Raw genomic sequence first — 26,117 nt, 5'->3', positions numbered from 1 at the left:
AACAGCCTCGCACACACCCACACACGCAGGCACAGAGAAGCATCGACATACAACGCAGCATGTTGCCACATGCCAACACATGCCAGCAAAAAAAAAAAAAAAAGAGGTGTTACTTTCAAACATCTGCAGGAAACTGAATGAATTGGATTACACAAACTACTGTATGCCAGCTTTTGTTGATTGATGGAGTTAAGACAACTGAGAGGAGAAATGTGTCGGTCTGCCAGATCAGCAAGTCTCTCATTCCTCGCACAGGGAAACACACACACACGCACACACACACACACACGGTACAGACAGCCTCAGGGCACTTGGCATTAAGTTGGCAGTGTGGACCTCCCAGCTCTCCATCCCTGGACTTGGCTACAACACTGAGAGGTAGAGATGAAACACCCTCCTGGCTCTGTGGCACCTGCTGTCATTCATACTTTATAGTCCTAAAACGTCCTTGGAGATTTTCCCAATAAAGTGAAAAACAGGTAAAACGAGGAGCAGATCTCTGGATCTATGACACCTTCAAACTGGACAATATCCAGCTTGTGTGCAGAACAGGGTAACGTTCATGTTTGTTTAGGCGTCCCACGTCGTTCCCCAGCAGTACTTTAAGCTGTTAAAGGTTTAATCACAGAGCTCAGTGCCCTTGTGTAGCCACCCTCTGAAAAATGAGGATTTAATTATGTTTGATTTTTTTTTTCTCCTTTCGTTTTGGAGGGCAGGCTGCCAGCACAACAGCCGTTACTCCGTTTTTTTTTTTGTTTGATTATTTGCCGGTTTCACACCTAGAGCTGAACAAACTTCCCTTTCAACAGGCCAGTCCACACCATCCACATGAATCATACCCTCAACACTTAAAAAGGCATCACTGTGAAGCGAGAATCCTAATGACTAAAACAAATGTGATGCCTCATATGAAAAGAACAACCATGGACATTTGAATTATACGCTTTTCTTTCAATAACTCCTTATAATACATAGTTAATCACACTCTGTTTTATTTTCCCCTTAAGCAGCTTTCAGTTTGGAAAAAATCATCTTGTTCCACTACACAGTTAGAGCTGCAACTAATTATTGTTTACCTTCTGATGACTCATTTTCTACAGAGTCAGAATATATTGAAAAACACCCACGAAAGACATTCAATCACATCTGATATGAAAATGAAGAGCATCAACTTCTCACATTTGAAAAGCAAATGTTGGGCGAGCAGATCTGAGAAAGGCCGGCTGAGCCCTGCTGAGTTTGTGATAAAAGGCTGAAAAGTTTAAATCCACAGCATCACCTGCAGAGATGCAGCAGTTCTGCAGGTGAACCACTCCTCTAAGAGCCGCCGCTTTCTGTCCACAAAGACACGAGCACAGAGCCACATGGACAAAATGAAAACCGCCTCCTTCAAAAACGTTGCTATCTTTATACAGATTTTACAGAACCGTGTGTTTAAATATTCACTTAAACATCCTCAGGGACCCGTCCCACCCAGGACACCACCTGTCTGAGCTGCTAAGCTACAGGACGATTCAAACAAGGACAAACAGGTTAAAAAACTGCTTTTATCCCAAAGCAATAACTGCAATCAACAATCCGAACTGAGCAATATGCTGAGTGCAACAGAGGGATTGTGCAATAGGTGTTTACAGTGTCTGTTAATGTTAAAGTGTCTGTTTAACTGCCTGTTTTACACTGTTCTAACTGTTTTATGTTGTGGTTATGTTGTGTATAAAGAACCCTTTTTTACTTATTTATAAGCTCTATTTTTTTTCTATTCTTACCTTTTTTACTCACTTCCTGCACTGAGGTGAGTTTGCATAAAATTTCGTTGTACATGTACAATCATATAATAAAGATTCTATTCTGTTCTATTCTTAATTACACAAGCTATTTAGGTCCTCAGAAATCACATGATGAAAAGCTAAAATTTAGTTTAACCCTTTCAGACCAGGTGCACTGTGATTCGCTGAAATGCGTGTCAGGAAGACACAATCCATGACGGGAAATGTATTTTGTTGGTTTTATGGCAGGTTTAGCCACAAACAAAAAGGCTTGCCAAGTCGCGGTTCAGACGGTGGCTGACAACGTGCTAATACGCTCGTCAACTAGAAACATGAAGTCAAAACCATCAGAGACTTAAACTTGCTTTTAACCTAATATTCATCAGTGGTAAAATAAAAAATGAATTAATAACCTTTAAAAAGAACTGAGAATGTTGACAAATGTGCTTGTTTTTTCCAGTTGTATGCAATTTCCAAGGCAAAGCCACTGATTTACAATAAAAAGTTCTCAAAAGCTTTTTATTTCATGCTTCTATCTGCCTCACAGGCTGAGTAATAAAAGGTTTGAGTGAAGAGCAAGTTCTTCAGAAAACCCTCAGGTTTTAGCAGGTTGTTTCCACACAGCGCTGAGGTTTTCGAACACCTTTTAAAGGGCACCTCAGGTCTCAATGGGTTAATCACAACAATCACCGCTCATTAATTATCTTTTTTTTCTTCCTGAGAACCTTTAATCACTCATTTAAAAAAAAAAAGTACTATAAAACTGGGACAATCTCGAATGACAAGAATGCCAGTGTGAGCAGGAACTAGAGATAATGATCAAGAGAAGATGAGAAGATGACAAAGAAAGAGATTCATCACAAGCAGCTTTGACATCGCCACGTCAACAAACTGTGACTCACTTGTGTTTCCTGTTACAAACATGCCCCTCCACAAAACCACAGCGTACCCACCTGCAGCTGTAATATAATGGCAGACAATTTCCGCCACTATCATTAGTCAATAACACAGAAACTGACACACACACATACACACACACACAGAAAGGCACCTAGCTGCTCGCGATTCCTTCAACAGATGCGCTGAACTGACTCAACGACTCTCTTTCTGAGAGGGGGGAAAATCGCTGTCGGGGCACAGATGAAAAGGTTTGGATGCGATGTCAGAAAAAGAAAAGTTTCCCCAAACAGAGAGGTTCTTGTTGGGCAGCGACGGCGGGGCCCAGCTGAGAGCAGGTCACTGCCAGTCACACATCAAAGAAGCCCAACTAAACTCTGAAGTGATCTTTCACCTCACGGACAGTCATAACATAAACCAAAGTCTAAATCTTCTGCCAGGGGAGTGAATATGTCCCCCCCCCCCCCCCCCCCCCCACACACACACACACACACACACACACACACACACACACACACACACACACACACACTTGTTGCCCCAGTCAGACAAGGTTGTGACCTGACTGCTGTGAAAACCGGACATGTGACTGAAATCTGGGGCATTTTTCAACTGAGGAAGGACTTTACTGTAAATTATGCAGCTTCCCACAACTGAACGTATGAAAACATTACAAAGCACAAGCCCTGAGCTCTGACAGCCTTTTATCATTGTGTCATTATTACAGAAAACATTGTCAGTGCAGATTAGGGCCGTCACGATTCAGATTTCCACTTGGCCAAAGGAATTCACAGAGACAATATTATCAGGATATCTATAGAATATTTGAAATCAATAAATAATGGTGCTATCAGTCAAATTCATTCCTCTTTACCATAACTGTACAAGAAAAATGGTGAAATGGCAACAAGACAAACTGATAAACAAAGATCTGCCATCACCATATTACCATGTTTATAACTATCATGATATCAATATTTCATTTCTTAAACGTCACAGTACATCACAGCAGCCCTAACACATATATAACTGTGCAACTGCAGGTCTTTATTTTTGTTTTGTTTTTTTTTTTGGTCTTGTAATTATCGTAGCAGAAGTGCTGTAGGTGTCTGGCATCAGTAGCGGCCTTCGTTCTAACCCCAATAAAATAAATAAATAAAATTTTAAAAATGATCCAGAGGTGGAGTTTTGTAGACGCTTGCCAAACCGTCAGGCGCTGGAACAGGTCCATCCAAATTTCCTCAAGCATGACAGATTACAAAACAGGGAGCTATAAAACTTCAGCCATTCTCTCAGCATAGACACTCATTTATTCAGCTCCAAACTCAGCGTTATTCCGGAGGAGCAGCGGAGGAAAACGTCTCAAACTCCGGCTTCACCCCAAAAAAGCTACATCCTGGTGAAGTTTCATTTACAACAACAGCAAAGAAAGAAGCATTAAACTCACTCTGATGGGATTTTTAAAAACTATTCTGCACTCGTGCCTGTTTTTTTTTCACCCACAGTAATAAAATCCTGACCCATATACAGTACATGTTGGAGGAGCCCAGTTGCCATAGTGGGACTTGGGTTTCAGCCAAAAGTCTAATTGTGGGGTTTTATAAGCATCTCTTTGCTCCGAGTTATTCATTACCTCAGCAGATAATATGTTGAGGCATGGAAAATTTCCAAGTGGTAGCAGTGAAACACATGAATTCTTTTGACTCTTATCACACACATTCTCACACTGTTGACTTTATCATTGGAGCCGTCGACCGTGCTCTCCTCTACCACTGGGAGGTGGCTGATCGTGGTGAAATCATTTGTCTAAATACACACAGGACGACAAATATGCAAAAGCAAAAACATTCAGGATATTTTCACCATCATTGTTGTAAACTGATTTTTTTTTTCTTGGATTTTGACTCTTTGTTTTGGTTGAAACAGCCGCAGCCTCTGGGAACTCACGTTAAGCCCTTTTTCATTACTTCTGCACATTTTATATTAAATGATTAATCAGTTTACTGAGGATAGAGTCAGACGATTAATTGATAATAAAAACAATCATTTGTTACATATGTATAAACCTGCGGGTGTTATTGGTGCTTTAGGTGCAGGTACATGCGGATACAGCTAATAATTTAATTCTGCCAAAACAATAACAGTTATCATCTTTGAGTACATTTCCTATTATTTTTATTTTTCCACATACAAACTAGCTCAATCACACACATTCATTCCTTTCAGGAACTCTGACTATAAACTGATTATCTTCTGCCTCAGGGCCACAGAAAGTGAAATTGTTATTGCCAGTGTAATCTACTGTTTTATCTACTGTCATTTTATTGTCTTCCGATGCACCCCTGTTTTAATGTGCAATTTCTTTTTTTTTCTTTTTGTTTTGTTTTTGTTAAGCACTTTCAGCTACACCTCTTGCATGAAAAGTGCTCTATAAATAAAGTTTAGTGTCATTATTATTATTAATCTCAAACGCACATGAAGGGAATCCCTCTGTACGCCGCAGCGCCTCAGTGTTTATGACCGGATTGAAAAAAGCAGCCACTTTATTGTCTTGGGAACTGCTTGTTTAACATGTCTGCAAATGCGTTGCAACTAAATTTTGATACTGCTGCATAAATGTGAGGCGGCTCTCACAGAGAGGGAGCGAGGCAGTTCAGTGCCAGCCTCCTCGTAAAAGTGCTCTGCTCTGCTTCGCCCTGGCAAAAATAAACCTTGCGGGCCGCGGTGCCAAGTATTCCCGTTGATGAGAAGCCAGTTGTGAGTGGCCCCAGTTGTGCCCGGGCAGAGCCAAGCTGACTGGTGTTAATAAGAGAGAACTGCGGCTGTGTAAAAGCAGCTCTGCTACTCTCTTTGGCCAGTTAAGGCCTTTCTACAAGTTATTATTTTCCCTGATGATTTGGAAACTGATGAAGCGCCGAGCAAAGAGCAACAACAGTTCAATGGTACAAAGACATAAAAAAAAAAGACAAAGGGGAGCCTGTGGTAACCATCTGCATACAAACCACTGCTCAACAGAAACAACTGAAAAAAAAGAAAATAGAATAAAGTGAAATCAAACACACAAAGAGGAAAAAAAAAAAAAACACACAACACTGAGAACAAGCCACTAACTTGGAGCGGCTGCCTGACATCTGATGTCATGTGCCCACAAATGTGTGTGTGTGTGTGGGTGTGTGTTATGGGGGATGGGTTGTCACAGTATCTTGAAGGCAGCAGGACCCCCAGTGTTCCGTGTGGAGACCGGTGCAGAGGGTGCTGATAATCTCTTGTCATGTTCACCATGACGGCATGCTTATCAGCGGCGGAGCCTCACGTGTCCCCAAATGCAACACAAACCAGCGACGACGCCACACAGCAACGTTCGCCGCATTCTTCTCAGCTAATGAGCTTTGACTCACCGCTGAGGACACACTCATTACTCTGTGCGCCGGATCATAGAGCAGGAAACAGCAGTGAATTTCCTCCATGGCCGAGAAGACAGAGGACGCACATCATCTATTATTCTTACTGATACACACCGGGCCACAAATGTGACAGACCACTTTTCTTTTTGGGCCCCCCACTGTGTATAGATATCAGCTGACTTGACCTACTTTCTGAAGACTCCTAAGTTTAGCACAGTAGACTTCATATGACTGCATGTGATTGTGATTGAATTAGAGCTGAAACAATGAGTCCATTAATTGACATAATCACAAATATGCAAAATGCATACAAACACACACACAAACACACACACACACACACACACACACATTCTATATTCTGCCTATATGAGTGGTATTGTTTTCACATTGTGAGTCTGTGTGTGTCATCAAGGCGAATTTTGTGGTCCTGGAGACACTTAGTGAAGCAGGAACCATCACAGAGGCGGTTTTGAGTACGGCAGGTGTTACTGTGTTTCTGTCTGTGGTGAGATTTTGTCGCCACAAGAGCATCACAACCATACGACACACAGACACACAACTTTACCGGCGTGTAGCTGAGATCAAAACAAAGGCCGAGCTTGAACGTGGATGTGGTCCAATCCATGCACCTGAGGAGCTCGACTTATCTGATTACAACTACAATTTAAAATTAGAACCAGAAAATGTTTTTGAGTTTTCTGAACTAAAATGTTTGTGTGCTTTGCTGCTCAAATTTTGCAGCACAGACGTTTGAAATATCTGAAACAAATGAAGCTGTAAAAGTGAAAGACAAACTCTCGATGACGGAGACGGAGCTGAGGAGGAGTTAACATAAAAACACAACACACAGGCACAACCTCGATAGAGATCCCTTGGATTTTTTTTTTAGGACCCATAACCCAGATACATTCTAAACAGGGCATCTTCCAACAACATGTCAGCGCTCTCTTGTTTGACAAACTATTCAGCGGTGACACTGTTTCTTTGTTTACCTCTGACCCCGTTTGGCATATCAGGCTGTACATTCTGTATATTCCCCATCATAACTGGATTTGGTGGAACAAGAGTTGGGTTTGTGAGCAGATCATGCCTCAATGTCTCAATCAGCGGCTGGTCATCAACCATGATTTCTTCCATGCTTGGACTGTTAATTAGTATACAGGCATACCCAGACAAAGCTGCGGGATGTTTGGTTAGTCATCTGAGCGACCTCCTCGTGCATTTAGGAGTACGTTTGTTTGCTCAAACCTCAAACGTTTCCATTCATCGCGCTCCTTTAATAAAGACAGCTTTGTTGACGCGATGCATTGAGAACACAGGACGTTGGTTAAAACATGCTGTCATGTTCGCCGCCACGAAATCTATTAGCTCAGTTGCGGTGCACATAGCCGTGATGATGAGATGACATTTTGTGGTCGGCTGCATTCGCCCTGGCTGAATACATCCTACGACCCAACCTACAAGTCCACAGCATATGGGGGCTATAATCTAATTAGTCATAGGCGAAAACACACACAACAGTGGTAAAGCGCCGTGGGGCCCAGTTTCTGAAGGATGAGCAACAGTCAACTAGGGTCAAAGCCAATGTAAAGGGGAGGGAACAACAGGCACGTCCTTCTATTGTAGCGCAGGAGCAGGAGGCGACGTGTGATGCTAACCTCTGCTCATCTGCAACAAATATGTCAACACTGCTGACCTGAGCAGCCTCCACAGTCCCAACAAGGACGAGTGAGATATTCAGGCTGACAAATGGGGCAAACTGTGAAGCTGCTCCCTCAGGACGGTTACTCCCACGTCAAAGACATTCCTTACAGCGGGACCAACCTCTCACTAAAACTGACAAATAAAACGTCTGAGGAATTTTCCAAGATCACCCTGCGAGGAGCGAAAAGGAGGAAATGGGAGGAAACCCTGGAGCTCAACCCACTCACCACACTAAGCTCAGGAATAGCTCCTGACATATTGGCCTACCCAGCATGCCCTCTGCCTCTCTAGACAGCTCTGACATCATTATACAACAGACACAGACCAGGACATCAGCTGCACGGCCGAGGTTATATAAGTGGACGCTCTGTGTTTCTAAGCTTTCGGCGCTGCGGCCCCCACCGCGGGGAGCAGGAGGGGACGGGAGTAGACTGGGGTGAGGGGAGGGTGGAGGAGGGGAGGGGGTGAGGAGGAGGAAAAGAGGCAAGGAGACCAGGAAGAAAGACAGACAGAAACAGGGTCACAAAAAGAGAGGCCCGCAGGGGTGTTCGCTGCAGGGAAAGACTGAAGAAGGTCACCTCTGGCCCCCTAAAGGAGCCCCAACCGAGGAGAGGAGAGGAGAGGAGAGGAGAGGAGAGGAGAGGAGAGATCTCATGCACAACAATGTTACGTCACTCAATCAGGACCCAAGCCAGTATTTCCTATTTGCTCTCCTTCTGTGCATGGGAAACATATTTATAACAAGGGGATAAGGGAGGGAAAAAAAGGGTGAAAACATCGAAATGTTAATATGAAATTGTTTCAGATGGAGCACTCATCATGTGCCTTTGGTTACACAGGGTTTACCCCCTACACGGCCCACACTTGGTGCATTTAAAGCTGGATCCTTAGGGGAAATGTTTATACTTGAATGGTGGGTTTGTCCTGGGCTAATAATCAACCCAGGGAGAGAACACTGCGATTTAAACTGAGGGATAATGATTAATGAACAGCGGGCATCTGGTGGCATATATCCGCTGATCTGACATAAATTACCTTTATTTCAGCCTGTTTTTGTGTAAAATCCAGAGACTCTGCAGCAGTTTACCTCCTCATACATTTACATAATAATGACAGAAACATTAATTAATGCTGTTAAAACTTCCAGACACCTTTGCAGTTAAGTGTTCCTTAACATAAAACCGCCATGTTAACCCACAGTTAAAATGAACACATTTGATCATTTCTACGAGAAGCCACATTCAGAGAAGGCTTGAATGAGTTTGTGTTGTCCCTGATTTACTGCATTCACAACTGTAAACTCTGCGCCGAGACTAAACCCTTTTTTCAAAGCTTGCTACGGCGTCTAAGAGTCTAAAGTATTTAAAGTTTTCACTGGTTACCATGATGATCGGAAAATCTATAGACTGCCTTTTAAACTAAGCTGGAGCGTGCCAGAGGAAATGCTTCTGTTGCCAGCTTGATGGACTCAGCTGCGAGAGCATGCAGCTTTTAGACTGTCACTCTCTATCAGCGCTGTGCAAGACGCTGCTGTGGAAATGAACGTGACTAAGAATGGAGACCCTGAAAGGACTTCGAGTGGAGTGGTTACACTGAGTGATTTAATTATTACAGCGCTGTAATGTGCCGATGAGGGCTGCAAACGCACTATGAAAACTGTCACTTTTATATTCATGATCCGCCATGCTCAGTCATGCACTGAGATTATATTCCCTGGGGATTTTCACATGGCCTGAGTGAATGATAACGTGTCTGTCAGCAGTCAGTCAGGGCTGTGGGACATCAGCCTGTATAATTACACCGCTTCTTGGCAACATTGATCATTCGAGTTCCTTCATAATCAGTGCATTCACGTCAAGTCACTGTCTTTGAGCATCTGGGGTAATTTAATATCCAGCCCTGACAGTTTTAATGCAACGCATATTGCTTCCAACCAGAACACCCTGCTCTGGCACTGGCAGCTCAACACACATCAGATACTGATCATGTGGGCTGCAACTGGGCGTCTGTCATATTACAGTCAATAATACAACCCCGTCAATAATATAACCATGAGGCAAACCATGAGCTAATGAACTCTAAAAGCCAGTCTATGCACATCACAGGGGCCATTATGCACAAAGATCCTCCACACTTCCACACATCCACGAATTATATGAATATTAATGAGCCACTGAGCTGTGTTTACAAACATGTATAAGGCCAGCAGAAGCAGGTTGGCTTCAGTCTCCCTTTCAGCCCAGCCTTGATTGCACTCCCTCATTTAGATAAACAGGATTGTTATTAACATTATTATTGAAATAATAATGAAAGCACACATTTAAAAAGTTACTGAAAAGTGAATTAGGGTCCGAGGAGTGAACAGACTAAAAGCGAGGTTATGATGGGTGTATTGTATCCAGTGATCCTTATCGATTAGCTCAGTGTGTGTGTGTGTGTGTGTGTGTGTGTGTGTGTGTGTGTGTGTGTGCAGCAGGCATAAATCCAAGTTCGGGGCCTGCGTGCAGCGCACAGTACAAGCACAACACAGCAGAAAAGAAGGCACCGTTGCTGCTGTACAGTAACATCCGGCGGTGTTAGCGTTTAAATGACAGCAGCCTCCGGGCGCAGTGACACAGCAGCGGGCGGACTGGCCGCAGACCGACGCCTCCTGCACACTTCACCGTGTGCGCCTTGGCCGCGGATCCCATCTGTCAAACCAGCCCCGGCTACCGAGGCTAGCACCGCCGAGCCACTGCATGCACACCACGCTTGTGGAGCCCGAGCACCGCACTTACCGTCGGTTACCCCGCACGCCTCCTGGGTATGTCGGGCATCTGGGGGCGGAAATGAAGCGGGAGAAAGTCAGCGGGAGCTGCTCCGGTTTCTGCACAAGTGGAAGCGGCGGCGCTGGATGGCTACACGTCCCCCCCTTCACTCCAGAGCCCGGTGCTCCGCCAAGCCGCTGCTCTCGTACCGTCAAATTATCTCCCCTCCTCTCTCTCTCTCTCTCGCTCTCTCTCACACACACACACACACACACACACACACACAGCTCCACCAGTCCTCCTTCCTACAAAAAGCTTTTTTATTTTTGCGTGAAAACGAGTAGTTAGTTTCCCCGTCTCGCTGCTTTCCACAGGCGTTTGGATGGGTTGCACCGACGAGGGGGAAAGAAGCAGAAAAGAAACACTACACGCTCGCTCCTCCCTCCGCTGATGTACAGTACAGCGAGGAGCGCTCGGCTGTGCAGCCGCTTATTAAAACTATCTACCGCTCTCTACAGGACCACCACTGTAAAGCACAGACTCCACACGCAAACACATGCCGGGACGCTGAGAGGTGAAAAGCAGAACATCCTCTGCCTCAAGTCGCCTCTGCTGCCCTTATTTATTGACTTCATCATCACCACCTCCTTCCTCCTCCTCCTCCTCCTCCTCCTCCTCCTCCCTTTGGGAAGGTGATGTTAGTCCACCTTATGTTGGTTAGATAAGACATTTCAGTCAGTGGAGGAAAATGAGCTTCTACAGTCTACAACTATTATTCTAGCTGTTAGCTGTCAGCCTCTATTATCAAAATATGTGTTTGTCAGAAATATCAACATAAAACTGCATATTGTATCGTAATAATACTCATTACTGCTGAAATGATTAGCTCATTAATTGATTAGATTAATGAATCTTATCAGACTAATCATGGATCAACATTTACTGCCTCAAGCGTCTCAGGTGTAAGGAGTCACTGCTTTTTTTTATTTCATTGTTAACTGAATATCTTCTTATTCAGAATATCTTTTAAGCACTTTGGGGTAAAGCTGCAACTAATAATTATTTTCATTCATCCATTTATCATTTAGTCTCTACTGTGTTAGAAAATATACCCCACAGCATCTTTAAATTGCCTTTTTGTGTCTGACTTGCAGTCTTAATACCATCAGATAATTTGCAATCATATAAAACAGAGAAACCCAGATAATCCTCTCGCTAGAACAAGCGAACCACTGGCATTTTTGTATGATCAATAATTTAAATGAATCCAATATTGAAGCAACTGGCCTATTAACTTGCGCTATGGATTAATTCAGTACAAGGTGATGCATAGACTGCAAACAAAACTGAGCCACATCTTCCCATCAGTGTTGCTCTGCTGTTTTTGCCCTACTTTGTACAACTGTTGGGCTGCTATTTCTGAGTGGCTCTCAAAAGCCCGTTCCAGGGACATTCAGACCAAACACAACCTGGCCATCTCTGGATGCTCTGCCGAGAATTTGGAGCTGCCATATCTAAGAAACTGATGACCTGGAGCCAACCCACTACCACTCCACCCTGCTTTATGCATTGGCCCAAGGAGAGTGTGTCTGCATGAACTCAACACACAGGATAGATTCAATAGATTCAATAGAATCTGAGGACCTCTCTTGGCACAGTGTCATATTCCCCTGTATCCACAGGGAGTCTGACCTCCTTATATGAATGAATGCAGTGCTTAAACTGATTCATATTCATGTTACTTTATCTTAATCTATTGACTATTTTTTTAACGAGTTCATCATTTATCAAGAAAAAATTATAAATATTCTCCAAATGCTCAAATGTGAGGATTTGATGATTCTGTGTTTTCCATCGTTGTGCAATGAAAATCTGTGTGTCAAACAAAAACAAACAAAATGACAAAACAAGTATGACTGCAGCGCTGGCTACAGCCGCTGAATGTTTGACGTTTTGCTTGACAAACACCTTCAACGATTAATTGATTGCCAAACTTGTTGACTGTAAATCAGATCGATCAGATGTTACAGCAGCTTTGAAGACGTCACCTTCTGGTCTGGAAACTTAGTTTGGCATCTTTCACTGTTTTCTGACATTTTGTGAACTGAATAAATTAAGCGAATAAAAAAGCAGATTAATCAATAATGAAAATAATAATTAGCTGCTGTCCTAATGTTGATCTAATTCACCACAGTTAGAATCACAACCTGGGCAAACCATGCTTTGGGAAATCTGACTTTTGACTCCTTTGCGATCATTTCAAAGATAATTACACAATGAAGACAGCACATATTCTATATGACTTATTACATAACTGTACAAAATAATATAACAAGGGCTAAATTTGCAACAGTTATCATACGGGATGATTTTATTGCAGTTTCTTTGCAGCTTTCTTTTCTCTGCTCTGCTGTAACACTGAATTTCCCCACTGTGGGACTAATTAAGTCTATCTTAAAGCCTGTTGAATTGAAATGCAATATGTAATCGATAGTTTACAATGTGGTGGTCGTTATAAATGAATAAGTACAACCAGGGTTCACTCTGATCCCTGGTTTGCTGTACTGTATTTACTTATTTAATGACTACCAACAAATGTATGGATGGGCGGACAGACAGACAGGCGAGGGAGACAGGCAGATGTGAATAATATTCTTCCTCATCATCATATCGGAATTCCACTTTAGGTCAAGTGATAATGCACTCCATGTACTCTGATCAAAATAACATCTGGAAAAGCAGAAATCTTTTTTTTTTTTTTGGCATCTACAAAATTACCATAATTGCTTCAAATAGGCCGCACACTGACATCACCATCCTGAACACATCTAGGACACAGATGTCAACATACGGCGAAGTTAATAAGCCTTTTTCTAAAATTTAAAACCATCACATCCTTTTTTGAGTGAACTCCAACTGAAAATGCATGATGCAGGCAGGGTTTATGAAGATGGCTGCAGCTATTATTGAAAAGCTTTCTCCTTCCTCTGTGCAGAAACTCTGTGCTGAGCGAATGCACATTGCTGACTGCAGCCTCCAAACACTCGCACAGATATTTCTGTCTGACTGATGTAGCATGTGTGACATTTACATTTTATGGCTTTCAATTGCAGAAGTGGGAGAGCTTGTGGTAGAGAATAAAGGTTTATTTTCAGTGCAAATGCCACAGCAGCGCACACATAAAGGATCCCTGCTTATTCTATGAAACCCTTATCGATGTCTGTGTGTGAGTGTGTGTGTCTGTACATGGCTGTACAAGGCTTGGTCATTTCAGTACGTGCAAGTGTATAAAACATCTTGATACAGGAAGTTGCAGAGCGTCCAAATTAGGCTCCGTTCACCGACGAAGAAAAGACATATTAAGATCCGTCACCTGCTAATGAGTCAGGTCTGCATTTCATCGTGTTAGTTTCTGTCCCCCTTTGCATGTGTGCATGATTTACAGGGCTGCGTCTGGTTTACAGTGCAACTGTTATCCCTTCCCGTTGCTGTGACAACTCTGAAGGATACCAATTACTGAGGGATACCAATTACCAGATTCCCTACAGCTTTTCAGATTGGACTGCATTACAGACCTTCAGAGGAGACTTCAGGACAGATTCGGAACAGGCAGGAGGGACAACATCTCCCAGCATGCTGGTGTGACTCAGCTGCCAGAACAGTGATATGGCTAAAATTTTGTCTATTAATTATTCTTACAATATCCACACAGAGTCAACAGTATCATTAAGGTTAAATTTAGGCAACTGAAGCTATAGAGTTAAATAACAATCACGGTCAATAGAGTAGGATCACAATATGGTTAAAGAATAGATCTATCTCGATACATTACCTATATGCCATTTATACACACTGAAGAGTTATGGATTGCTGTAATCGTTCCTCCTGTTCATACTGGCAGTGAAACTACAAAATCCATAGTAGTGTTGTTAATATGAGGCTTCAGCAGATTGAGTTAGCATGTGGCGGTACGAGTTTCTGTCTTCATGACTGTTACAGGGATACGTCCTCATAATCACACGTGGGGGACATCACCTCCAATAAAAATATGCATTAAAATACCTACTTGATTGGGCTAACTGCTTTGTTAATCAGCACTAAAGACAAAGTAGAGCTGAGGCAATTCAATTCATCTTTTAGGGAACGAGAATGTTTGTACTAAATAGGAATACATTATCTGGAAACCACGGCTGTCTTTTGGAAAGTTTTGTCTCAATCCATCCAATATCTGCTGTGACATTTCAGTCCGTGAACCAACCCTCTGTCATTGCTCTCCATCCAAACCAAGGTCCAAAAACCAGATCCTTCCAACCCTAACCTCCAGTGTTCAATTAAGCACGTTCATTATAAACCCATCCACCACTGCAACCTTACTTCTGGCTGCGTTTTACAAATGTCACTCTTCTTCCTGCATTGGCTGCAGAATCATCCAAGTGATAGAGAGAGAGAGAGATTGGGCTGTGAGGCAGCGAGAGGAAGGTGTCGTGGAAGAAGACGTCTGGCCTGGAGAACGGATGGGTGAATATGTGAATGAGTGTGAGGATGGACAGATGGATAATAGCCCCTTCTATATGAATCTATTCCCACCGCAGACTGGAGAAAAACATGGACATACCATCTGGGACTTTTGAGGCCTAGATGCGGGTTCACCATTCACAGCCACAAAATCCAAATGTGGTCAGAGGGGAATGTTGCCACAGTCAAATCTGTCTGCGGTGTTTTCTGCAGTGTCACAGTCTTCATTTGGTATCAAATGTTATTTTCTATTAACTATTAAATCGAAAGCTCAGATTGACGTGTTACATAAATACACCTCTGCTTATCGTTAAGGTTATAAATCAATCAAACAGTGAGGAGCAATGAGCAGAGTCACACATACAGTACACACATGCAATGCTTTAAAGCTTTAATATTATTACTATTCACGTCCGCTTTTAGTTTCCAGCCTTTGTGTTTCCTTCAGTTTGTACAAACAAAGGCAAATTTGGCATTTTACAGCTTTAAGTCTAACCCTCCTTTTTCCTTTGTATCAGCAGGATTTATGATTGGATTAAAAGAGTGAAAACACAGTGAGTGTGTGTGTGTGTGTGTGTGTGCTGAACTGGATCCTGTAGTAGCACTGTGATGCCCTGTATTTTGCCCGTTAGCACACGCTGTCAAGGAATTAATTCCTGCATATCCTCTTTTACATTTATCCACAGCAATGTGCATCATTATCTTAGATTATACTTATTTTTCATTATTTCATGCATGTAATGGACATGCATAACTGTTTTTATCCATTATTTAAACCCTAATCAGTCTTATGAGTAAATGTGAAGAAAAGATTCACTGATGAGTCACTAATTGTGACCATTCACAACAGCTTGTTTAAGTGCATTTTAATTTTACTATGTTAAATAAGCTGAACTATATTTACTGTACTTACTTTGAAAGTATTTGGTTGGTACTAAACCACCTTCAACCACCTTAAAAAAAAACACAAAAACACCAGGAGTCAATAGACTCCTATACAAAACAAAACAGAACAAAATGAGAAAAAAAATCCACCACACACACACACCACCAGGCTGATGTAATGGCATTCAAATTATTAGGGTACGCTGTAGTCAGTTCCAGTGTTGTTGGTTAGGTAGAAGTCCAGTCCACAGAAGTCCACCGTGTCCATGACTGGTTGCCACGTCTGAACGAATCCATCGACATTGTCATGAAGGGTGTAGGTCACTTTTTCCAGAGGCTGTCTAGTCAGAACCTCTTTATACCAATCCTCCAGTGCACTGTCCACTTTATCTGCCAAAACTACACTGAAGAGGTGACAGCTCCAAGTCCACATCATATCCAGTCAAAGTCACTTCCTCATCTGACCACCATCACTTCTCCAAAACGTTTGTATCTTCCAGAAAATGTGCATGTGAGCCAACCTCTGAATTTCATTTTATACATGGCCAACCCTGCCCCTTAATAATAGTCCACAATGAAGCCTGTGTAATATTTTAAATCAGTATTACAGCTCTGAATAGTGGGTGTATTATCCATAACTGATGCCCAGATATTTTCTACTGTCTGAAATTATATATCAATCTGCAGATGAATTCCAATTTTTTAGTACAATTTCCAAATCTGACTCTAACTCAATAAATAAATGAATAAATAAAACAGGCAGAGCTGAGTTTCAGGCCAGAAACTGTCACAGTTGAGAGAAAGAAAAGGTTTAAAGTGGTCTTTAGTTAATTTAGTCCATTTACCTTAATTTCCTGCTCCTCTGCTCTTGTACGTTTAACTCATTCAGTAACTGTGTGCTGTTTTGTTGGTGTAACAATGAAACAGCACACAATCAATCAGTGACAATCTACAGATCTAATGGCGGGCTGCACCTGTGACATTTGCCAGCAGATCCTCCCATTGAAAACCTTCAACAACAAATGAGTGGTCCAAAGCTCTCTGAAAATAAACATGAGAACCAGAGCAGCATCTGCCATTTCAACCAAATCTCCCAAAGACTTTTACGTGCATAAGTTGAAACGTAACATTTTACAATTAGCCCATACGTTCTTCAGCGTGACTCATCCTTAGTCCGAATGCAAACAAGTGAGAGTTAATCTAACAAATGGCTGTCAGAGCCTGATACTGGAGAGGCTCTGCTCTGAATAATGGATCACTCCATCTGCAGCTTGTCCTCTGCTTTAATGGCACCAGTGCCCGACCAAGCCCCTGATGAAGTTCTCTGTTGATTGAAGCAAGCATGTTGCTCTCTGGCTTACACAGACGACTCCGTGTTAAAGGTTATGGGGAAATGCATTATTAATCGACCGCCGTGATTTAGCAAATCACGGCTGTTGTTTTTTCAAGTTCTTAAGACAGAGGTTTCGTAACTTCTTGTTTTGATAAAGCAAAGTTCATCCCAATCAAGAAACAGGCAACATAGATGATTGTCACTGAAGTGCATCCATTTGCCTCGTCTCATTTCAAGTTAGTGACACTTACAACATTTAACATGATCAGATTATTTTACCTCAGCTGCAAAATTGTTTTTCTTTCACTGAGTTTTCTTTTTTTTTTTTTTTAAATAGCTCTTTATCTGTTTCTCACCTCTTCAGACTGTGGGAATCTGTTCAGTCTGACATTATCTTATCTTAAAATACGACTCACATGCTGAATGAGACTCAAACATGTTAAGATGGGGGTTTTTTAGAGGGTATAATAAAGGCTGCTGTTTTTGGTTCTCTATTTGAAATTAGATGAGAAATTATAATCTGAATTTTTTTTTTTTGTGAAATGAAACCACCTTTTTGATACAAGGCAGAAGCCATTATAATCTAATGCAGTTTAATTTGGTAATTACATCTCTGTATAGTAGTTTTAATCGCTTGTTCATTCACAGGAAATGATGCAGCATTTTATCTGATCAGCCTCAGTGTTTGCTGCTCACTCTCCTGCAGCCGTGTCAGAGTTGCATTAAGTTACTGCTAAAGCTGATGCAAAAAAGTACAACAGTTTCATATTAAAAGCACAAAACTGGATAAAAAACACAGGATGGCATTTATTGTGAAGCAGTTAGAGGAAACACAAAGTATTTGTTTAGAGGTTAGCATCAGTCTTAAATACTGTTGGGTTTAAGGGGCAAGAGAGAGGAGCCACAGTGAGGTGTTAGATGACAGGTTTCAGGCTTCTCACCTTCAGCTCCTCTGGAGGGTACCAAACTTCACTGTGCCCTGCTGTTTAGAAAACTGCTCTCACTGTGTGCTGCATGAAATCAGATCATGGCTGTCATTAGTTTTGATTGGCTTATTTAGTAAAACACAAGTTTATCTGACTGCTCTGCAAATAGATGCACCAGCTGTTCTTCTGTTCAGTACACAGGTGCTGCTGGATCAACCGAGTGCTGGAATCTGAAGAACGACAACTTTAAAATAATAAAAGGAAATTATGTTTGTCAATGTCTCGACTTCAGCCATACAAAATATTCATGAATTCTCCTGAGCGGCACCACAACGAGACAACCCACTAGGCTGGTGAAAAGCAGTAAACACCTCAGTCGATTTCAGACTGGTGGTGGGATGCAGTACAATTTCCTCTTTAAAATCATTTCTTATCATTTATTTTCACAGCAGTGATTTCAGACCATTAAGCGCACATGGCAGAGTAGAAACCTGTCAAACAAACAAACAAAAGGTAATAACACAGTAGGAAATAACATAACCCCCACTGTCTACATATTTCCTGACTGAAACTGAAACAGCAGTCTGAAACTTCAGTTACGTTGGGGGGGTGTCAGGACAAATGTATGACCTTGTTTTTTTTTTTTTCCACATTGTCATGCAATAATTAACCTTCTCCAAAGGCAGCCTTTTTCATCAGGTCTATTAAATGAATTCATGTCGATGTCGCTCCCCCACTGAAGGCAGTCATTGTGGATTCATGACATGTGCTGTCACAACAAGCTGCTAAGATGCAGCCATTTGAAATCATGACCCATTATAAATTTCCATCTTTCATCTCCTGTTTATCATTTCTCGTCGTCTTCCATCCTGCTATCATTGTTTTCTGAGTTGTCCCACATGTACCACGTAGCCGTGAAATGAATGTATCTAGAACATCCTTCAGTCGAACAATATTACTGCTTGTCGTCTCCCCTGTTTTCCAGAGAAATGTTTGTGTTTTACCCGCCCCCTGGGATTTTCATCTCACTGATAAAATCAGTTATTATTTCTGTGCTCTTCCTTTGTCATCGTTGTATTTGATGGTTTGAGGTCGGGAAAAAAAAAAACCAAACATTTTTTCACTTTAAACAACAGACCGGGAGCTTCCAGGGAATAGAAAAAGACTTTTCTGAGAAGGCAGTATAAAAGAGGGCAAATGATTTAACCCCAGCCAAGTCTCCAGACCCATCTGGAGGCTACAGGCAGTGTTTCCTCACACTGTATGACACACACACTCTAAATTCACCTCTACTTCTACTCTCTGTGAGGTGCAGTCTTTTACGCTGCTGTCCAGGTTAGTGAAATGTAAGACGACCTGATAATAGATGAAAAGGTTGTTAGCGAGTGTCTTTGATTGTTTATTTACAGGTCTACACAGCCATTTCTAAAACGACAAGTATTTATCAACTTCATTCTGATTTAGAGTGTGATCAGGTTAATCATCCCTTTATTAGAGGCATCATTTTCTTTCCCTGTGCACTTTGCAAAGTCTGTTATGTTATGCTATAACCACAGCTACGACATTAGAGTCCAGAGCTCGGAAGAAGCTACATCATGTTGTGACATGTGATGCACCGACTCCCCAGCCCCTGTAATGGTCATGTGTATCGACGGCATAGTTGAAGAAACCTGGTATGTGGCGTTCTGTAAAACTTAACCACACCAGTCATATCTAATGTGCACATGTACTCACTTACACAATGATTGAGATTTTAAAAACACAGCCATGTCTAAACACGACTTAATTCATCTGATGAAAAGAACATGTACACACATTTCTGTCTTTTTCTTTGAGCACATGGCCTCTGGGCTCCACAGGAAGCCTTCACTCAGCCACCCTCTGACAGTATCGGTAGCTGGAGGGGGAAGATGATCGATGGTCAAATGAGTCTCTACTAGCCAGGTCTGTAAATGAATAGATGCGAGCGACACAACACCACACAAACATAGACAATTTCTGAGGAAGAGGAACACAGCAGGGAAATCACAGATGCAGAAAATGGCTTTAAGATTTGTTAGTGAAGAGCAGAGTTTATGGGTTTATTGATTCCCTCAGAGACAGCCGTACTCTGTGAAGAGAGAGTTAAATTTAGAAATCTATCAAAGAATTTCATACTCAGTTAAAACATGAATTTTCAGTCATTTCCAAATATAAATGCTTGCTATTGTTCAAATGTATTGTATCAATAATATAATAAAGGGCATATTTGATGATGATAATAATAATAATAATAATAATAATAATAAGTTTGTATGACACATGTAGCATTAAATATATTATCTACAGCCCCTTCTTATTATTTGCTAATTCAACAGTATGTCCCACTAATGTTCACCCTGGTTTCCACACCAACTGAGCTCAGGTTGAACTTGAGTTTTTGTTATGAAGCTGAAAAGCCAGAATTAATCTTAAAGGTCCCATAATATAAAAAGTGAGATGTCCATGTGTGATTGATTATAAAGCAGGTCTAGGTTCTATCTTATTACTTTGAATACTGAGTCTTAAAACAAGGACTTCTGTAACTTTGTGATGTCACAACAAAGCAGTCACAAGCCCCGCCCACCAGGACCCACCATCCAACCTTACAGGATTTGGTTTCTCTGAGTGTTTACCTGAAATCTGACATTTTTATTTTATCACTCATAAAACAGTCAGCCAATCAGAAAAGAGGCCCAGAGCCCAGAGCCTCTCTACTGATTGGCTGACTGTCCTGTTGTTACTAGAGCTCCTGAGAGAGGAGATGTAAATCTACACTGAGATGGTTTTTGGTTCTTAAAACCACAAATATATCTTCTGACGGAGATAAACACTTCACATAAAAGACAGAAGTCTTCATATGGGGCCTTTAAAGTTCGCCAATGAACTCTCTGACCCTGTTTGACGAGACAGTGAGGTCAGTGATGAGTAATCACAGCAGAAGCCACCTCCATTCATGCACTTGAAAGAATGGATGACACTTCTTGTGATACCGTTGTGTTTGCCTTGTTGATTCACTTGTTTGGTTGTCTGTGCGTTTGCCTGTCTTGTTCTTCACAGTAATACCTGTGAGTGTCGCTCTTTCTGCCGGAGCCCCCTGCTGCCTTTCATCACAACATGCTTCATATCTAGATTTAGACACTAACATCTCATCCGAAACACATTCATCAACTCATTTTCTAAACTTCTCAGCTCGCCAAACTTGTCTCATCCCTTTGTGCCACGCTCCTGAGGAAGCTGATTCATGTTCATCATCACAGTGGGATATTTGCATTTTAGTCCTATTTTTCATCCCATCTATTTATCCTCCTCAAAGCAGAGGCACTTTGATGTCCTTCAAATCTCATTACGGCTGGGACTCAGCACCGGCAAATACTGATTTCCCCTGGTTTTGCAGTGGCGGCGTGGAAATGAGAGGGACAAAATCCCTGTGGAGCAAAATCCAAATGGATATAGCCAGTCATGAGGGGAACTCTTTGAAATGCACAGCGCCAAGTGTCTCATTCCATCATGGAGGCATACCTTGTTTAGAGGTGATTAGCAACACCCAGTGTGATATGGAGATGTAGAGGTTACCTGAAATGAGTTACACAACAGGTGCAGACTCAGACAGACACACTCAGAAGCCCAGTCTCTACACAATGTCCCTGTTTCCTGGACGAGGGTAGTACCCAAGCATTTGTGTACTGGACTTGAACTTCAAAGCATATATAAGAAGTACTTTTCTACTAAGAATGAATCAAATGACTGTGAGTAATGTGACAACCACCAAACTGTGCAGTTCCCCTCAGCTCGACAGAAAGTTTAAGATACTATCAGCTCATTGTTTTGGTTTTACAGCCCATAACTTCACTGTTTCATTCTTCCCACGATCAGGGTTTCCTGTTAATGCACTTTGCTTGTTCTTTCAAAAGCTCACAAAAACCCACATCACACTACCTACCCAGCAGCAAACAGCTGATTTACACGATTAAAGACCAGCTCGTGAACGCAGCAGAGCATTTTGCAGCTGAAAAGATGTTTTTCTCAGGATGTCACGGAAAATTAAAACTGAACAAAAAAAAATGGAGTGAATACTGGACTGATGCATAAGTCTACATGAAAACTGATGCTGCTCTTCAGACCCACTCAACAGTTCAATGAGTACAATCATGGATTAGCTGGTAAAACTGATGCTGTGAGTAAAGTCACCACATTTGTTGGGAAAAAAAAATAGTATCAACAAACAGATTGTGTTTGATTATAGATTAAATAAACCTGGTAAGTCAATATTTTACTGGTGAAGTGGTTAATCAGGAGCTTTTGATCCTATGACAAGAGCTCCATCAGCAGATCGAGTTTTCCCACAGAAACGTTAATGTTCAAATTCCCATTTTTTCAGAGCATTTAAAGAAGAGGTTATCAGACTATGTTACATAAAGAACGCCAACATAATCCCCTGGGGGTCCCCATTCCCCACTTTGAGAACCACTGACTTAAAGAAATTCTTGTCCACGTGGGCTTTTAATCTCCATCCATCCATTTTTTATACTGTTTATCCATACAGGGTCGCAGGGGGCTGGAGCCAATCCAAGCCAATTTACACCTACGGGTAATTTAGAGTCACCAATTAACCTCATGTGCATGTCTTTGAAGGAGGAAGCCAGAGAACCCGGAGGGAACCCACACAGACACGGGGAGAAACTCCACACAGAAAGGCCACAGGCCCAGGGTTCAAACCCAGAACCTTCTTGCAGTGAGGCAACAGCGTTAACCACTGTATGTAATTTGCTTAATGCTCCTGTGTATTTATAATTATTTTATTTCACATGATGTCATCCATAGCAACACAGTCAAACTTGCACTCCCCTCTACTCCTTAGTAACAATTGCTCCTAGGAGCTTTTCAGAAACTCTAGGAATATCGGCTTATAAGAGGCCGACTTTATGATTAGAAAAAAAAATCATTACTGTGGCGATAGTAGCCCTGTAGGAGGTCTACACCAGCTGGAACATCAATGGAGGATTGGAGAGAGAGCCCATGAATAATTAACCAGCATATTTCTTCCATTTAAATCTAGTCAAAATGAAACAAGGCAGCAAACCCTAGAATTATATACACACACCAAGTATCATTACATCCCGTTTTCATTCATCAGCCCATGAATCAGAACGATCTGCCTGCATCTGACAGCAGCAGTAATTACACAGCATGTGTCAAATGGAGAAATGATTGTGGAGATACACTCTCTTCCAAATGTTTGATCCAAATTGAAAATAGACATTTCTTTGTGCAGTGTTTTTTCTTTGTTTTTTTTTCCACCCAGCTGCTAATCACGCCGACTGACCACATAGTTTCACTTTTCACATGCCCACCAAACATGAACGTCAGCGCGCTTTAACAGGCAACATATGGATACATGAACAGACCGGACCACAGGGCTCGAAGGTTTGTTTGAGGGAGAACAAACATTTATTTCGCGCTGCTATTTTAATGGTTAGTGTACAACACAAGTCAGGGTTGATGGGAGATGCCTGGTGATCATTGTGTCTGGAAAAATGTGTAGCTGAGCTCTAATGGCTGCAAAATAATGGTCTTCTTAAACACTTCTGCCCACTTGTCTCTGGATTCTCTCCCTGTCAGAATATCCACTTATGTGTGCTCTCTCTCTTTCTCCATTTCACACAATCACTCCGACTGGTTGTGTTTGTGTGTGTGTGTGTGTGTGTCACATGGCCCTTTTTCCGTCTATTGTGTAGCATCCAAAGTTTACATTTAGACTCTGGTCTGGACACAGTTCTGGAGTTGATTGCTGCGTGAAGGTTTTCAGGGAGCAGCATCAACTCATGTACCAAGGTCACATGTGCGCTTACATTGAGAAAACGCACACATAAAGCAAGCAACCCAGGGAATACGGAGAGGAGATCAGATGAAGCAAAAGGAAAGAAAGATGTGCAGGAAAGACTAAACAAAGTGGAGGAGGCTTATGGGGGAATAATCATGAACAAAGCAATGAAAAGACTTGTGGCTGGGGATCAGCTAAAAGCACGGAGAGAAGGTCTTCTAGAAGTTTCTAAAGGAATGCTTTATTTCAAAGTGCTCTTGGCATTGACACCGAGTCTGCGTCTGTGCATTTAGTTGATATTCCTAAACAGTAATGAGTTTCGCTTTTGTTGTATGATAAAGAGAAGGCCTCTGGGTGGAGGATAAAAATGTTAGGGCTTTTTTTTTTTTTTTCCGTGTAGGCTACTTCACAGAACCAATTAAAAGGAGCAGAATATCTGGAAACCTTGGAAGAGTCACTCAATTATGAAGTGCTTTTAGTTTTCATTTGTGTATCATGTGGAAATAAATACTGCAGTAATGCATGAGCACGCATAGTTCCTGTAGGCGGAGGGTTAATGGCGGCGTCCACAGCAGCTGTATCAGTTCCTATGGTGAGTGTTTTCCAAAGTGTCTATAAGCAGTTTCTATGAATAATGATTACGAAAGTGTTTTCTACAGTGTTTTACATTTCTGTGGAGAGACAAGTGGAAAATCTGAAGGCATCATGTGGTGTTGAATATATACTCATGATAATACCTGTGGAATAGGTATTTAGCAGTAAAGAAACTTGGTTGCTGGGGCGGCATACAGATCAGATTATTTGTCTACAATAATTCACAAATATTAAATATGTTTCCACATATACTTAACTTTCAGTTGAAGAAAATGTATAGAGATCAAGTAACTGGATGATATGAACTTAATGTATAATTACTTATCAATAAATTTAATACTTGCTAATTAACACACACTGTATGTTTTATCAAACAGACACAAACAGAAATGGAAACATTCCAGACATTCATGGTCCCCAGAGGATGAACTTAAACCCCCTGACTTTCCCTGATAAACCAAGGGGTCGACATTTGTAATTTAAAGTGAAATGTCTCAACAACTATTGGATGAACTGCCATGAAGTTTCCTCCACTCATTCATCCCCGCTCAGGATGAACTGCACTAACTTCACCGATCCCCAGGGCAAACGTTACACCTGCTAAACATCAGCATGTTAGCATTGTCATAGTGAGCATGTCAGCATGCTTATGTTAGCTGAAACGACTGCTGATAGCATCAAATCAGAGACCTCCCTAATTATCTGCTGGCTGGTTTTGCCACAATCATAGGCACAGGCGACATGTCCTCCTTCCTCAGTCGCTGTATTCACAAGTTTGAAAACACGCTGGTGGTCCCTCCCCTTCCGCTACTTAGCCAAGATGGCGACCTTTGAGAGTGAGAAGTGTCCATTGTTTTACACTCAACTTGTTCACCATCATGAGAGCGTCATCTGCTTCTTAGTATGAACAAACTTATGTAAACAGCAGTCTTAAGACTTGTTTTGTAGTGAAAGATTTCTGAAAGAATATTTGCACAGTTTTGAGCTGACCTGGAGAGTGCCGGGTTTTTTTTCCTTGCTTTTTTTCTTACCATGACTTTGTTGGTTTGCAATATTGCAATATGCAATATATTTTGCGTGAAATTGAATGTTTGTGTGCACTGAAGTGACCTAAATAAATACTGAGATGACATACTGTCTCTCACCTATTTGAAAAACTAATACTACCTGATGTACAGATTTCAGTTACCAGCTCTCGCTTCACCGCAAAACTGTAGCAACAGATTTTAAATAAAAGTGTGATAACTCTACTTGCAGACTGAACTGTACCACAGCTGTACTGAAAGATTTCCAGATTGAGCACACTCGTTATCCCATGTTAGAACTGACAGAACAAAAAAAAGGGAAAGTCTGTTTGAACACGGTCCTCTAAGCTTTTAGAGTGCAGTTGCAGTCATTCAAGCTTTGACACAGAGCTGGTAATGGAACCATAATTGAAAAGTAGAGTAAAGAGAATTGCAGCTCTGGACGTAATATTTCAGCCACCATGTCTATAATCAGG

At 41.7% G+C, this 26,117-nt stretch overlaps 1 protein-coding gene across 2 annotated transcripts in view; it reads right to left on the bottom strand.

Annotated features, from left to right (window-relative positions):
* Positions 1-26,117, bottom strand: part of thrab (thyroid hormone receptor alpha b) — a 192,113-nt gene that overhangs the window by 122,832 nt on the left and 43,164 nt on the right. Inside the window, exon 1 of one of the 2 annotated variants that reach the window (XM_071462650.1) lies at positions 10,552-11,057. The exons of the other annotated variant lie outside the window; for it this stretch is intronic. The gene's annotated coding sequence lies outside the window, so the exon portion shown is untranslated. Of the gene's footprint in view, positions 1-10,551; positions 11,058-26,117 lie in introns of those variants that run through there. 2 annotated transcript variants of the gene reach the window in all.

Source organism: Trachinotus anak, unplaced genomic scaffold (genome assembly GCF_046630095.1).
Source record: "Trachinotus anak isolate AG129_WGS33_773 ecotype Australia unplaced genomic scaffold, CSIRO_AGI_Tana_v1 ptg000025l, whole genome shotgun sequence".
NCBI classification, from domain to species: domain Eukaryota; kingdom Metazoa; phylum Chordata; class Actinopteri; order Carangiformes; family Carangidae; genus Trachinotus; species Trachinotus anak.
The sequence above is the reverse complement of the archived record's forward strand: the minus strand, read 5'-3'. Positions and strand labels throughout refer to the sequence as shown.